Raw genomic sequence first — 2,500 nt, 5'->3', positions numbered from 1 at the left:
ACCTCCTGGAGCCCTCGCTGGGATCCGGGAGGCAAATGGCACCTCATCGGGACTTCCAGGGAAGTTCGGCCATCTGGTCGCCCCCATAGGAAAGCATTGCCGGAGACCAGATGGCCGAGGCGATCCTGGAGACCAGATGGCCGAGGGGATCCTGGAGACCAGATGGCCGAGGGGATCCTGGAGACCAGATGGCCGAGGGGATCCCAGAGACCAGATGGCCGGGCACGAAAGTCAAGCCAGCCTATGTCACTCTGTGCCCCAACGAAAAAGTGAGCTGGCGTCAGGGAAAGGGCGGGTTGGGGACCGGAGGCCCAGGGCCTAGCACCCGACCCGGGGCCCAGACGGGCCCCTGGACCCAGCCTGGGCTCTAATGCCCGGAGACGCAGGGGAAGCCTCCCCGGGCCCTCCGGACCCCGTCCCGGGGCAGCCTGCCACGCAGCAGGACCAAGGACAGCGCCCGGGATGGGGAGGCCGCCCTCCCCGGGCCCTCAGGGGCCCCGGCCGGAGCTGCTGAACTCAGCCGAGCGAGGGGAGGCTTCCCGGGCACGACGGAACCCCGTCCTGGTCCTTTGGCTGTGCGGCAGGCCGGTGGACCGGGCCCAGGGCCGTGGCACCCGACCCGGGGCCCGGCCGGGCCCCTGGACCCAGCCTGGGCTCCCAAGCCCGGCGGCGCAGGGAAAGCCTCCCTGGGCCCTCCGGACCCCGTCCCGGGCACCCTGCCACGCAGCAGGACCAAGGACAGCGCCCGGGATGGGGAGGCCGCCCTCCCCTGGACCTCAGGCCTCAGGCCTTCCAGGTAAGCCCGGCAATCTGGTCGCCCCGTTGGAAAGCATTGCGCGCTACTTTTGCAAACACATTATCTACCGGACTTGCTCTAGATGGCGCTCCAACATAAGGAATGAACCAACACCTTCCCTACTGGAATCGTGACGAGCTAAGGTCGTCAGCAGCACCGAAGGGGCTAGTTTATCAACACTTTCCCTCCTGTTGCGCGGGTTGCTGTTTGAAAAATAGATTTTATTATGCCTTTAGTTAGTGTGTCCTCTAGATCAAGTTGATCTACTGACTTGCGATGCCAAGGCATCTCGCTGTAAAGGAATGCGATGTCACGGCATGCATTTTTCGCATTCGAATAGATACCCGCCTATAACCCCTTCACTGCGGCGGTTCAAATGGGTTTGGGCATGGAGCTGTGGTGCTCATGATGGAGCCCAACCCGGGCCCCTGGCCCCATCTGGGAGACCGGAGGCGCTGGGGACACCTCCCCGGGCCCTCCCGGACCCCATCCAGGGCTTCCTGCCACGCGGCAGGCCCAGGAACAGACCCGGGGCTGGGGCAACATCCTGGCCCGTCCAGCTGCCGGCTGAGGACCGCTAGGCCGAGAGTACCTTGTCCCTATCAATCCGGAGGAAAATTACCCATATTTCTTGTAATCCGTGCACACAAGGTGACAGAGGGGACCCAGGGCGAAAAAGTGCGCGAGCTCCCGGAGCCCTCGCTCGGATCCGGGAGGCGAATGGCACCTCATCGGGACTTCCAGGGAAGTCCGGCCATCTGGTCGCTACATAGGAAAGCATTGCGGGCAACCAGATGGCCGAGGCGAGAGGGGCGACAAGATTGCCGCGGCCGAAATGACACCAATCTGCCTGCCCCAGGCCTGTAGGGATCAGGAGCTGCAGGGCTCCGGGGCTCCGGGGCTCCGGGGCTCCCTGCCGCGCGGCAGGACCCAGGACGGAGCCCCCGGTATGGAGGCCACCCTCTCAGGGGCCCCGGACGGGGCTCCCAAAACCCAGCGGAGCAAGGGGAGGCTCCCTGGGCACCACGGAACCCAGTCCCGGGCCTTTGGCAGTGCGGCAGGCCGGAGGGACGGGGCCCAGAGCCCAAGCACCCCACTCGGGGCCCGGCGAGGCCCCTGGACCCTGCCGGGGCTCCCAGGCCCAAAGGCGCAGGGGAAGCCTACCCCGGGTCCTCCGGACCCCGTCCCAGGCACCCTGCCACGCGGCAGGACCCAGGACGGACCCCCGGGCAAGGAGGCCAACCTCCCCGGGGCAACTGAGGGCCCCAGGACGGAGCTCCTGAACCCAGCCAAGCACGGGGAGGCACCCCGGGCACCACGGAACCCAGGGCCGGGCCTTTGGCAGTGCGGCAGGCCGGAGGACAGGGCCCTGGGCCAGAGCACCCCATCCGGGGCCCGGGGACCCCAAGGCCCAGAGGCACAGGGGTAGCCTTCCCCGGGCCCTCCGGAACCCATCCCGGGCACCCTGCCACGCGGAAGGACCCAGGACGGTGCCCCAGCCGGAGCTCTTGAACCCAGCCAGGCTCCCCAGGCACAACGGACACCGCTAGGCCGAGAGGGGTCCCAGAGTACCTTGTCCCTATCAATCCGGAGGAAAGTTACCCCCATTTCTTGTAATCCCTGCACACGAGGTAACAGAGGGGACCCAGGGCGCAAAAGTGCCCGACCTCCCGTAGCCCTCGCTGGGATCCGGGAGGCGAATGG

Source organism: Lissotriton vulgaris, unplaced genomic scaffold, assembly GCF_964263255.1.
Source record: "Lissotriton vulgaris unplaced genomic scaffold, aLisVul1.2 SCAFFOLD_8069, whole genome shotgun sequence".
NCBI classification, from domain to species: domain Eukaryota; kingdom Metazoa; phylum Chordata; class Amphibia; order Caudata; family Salamandridae; genus Lissotriton; species Lissotriton vulgaris.
This window is presented reverse-complemented; position numbering follows the sequence as displayed.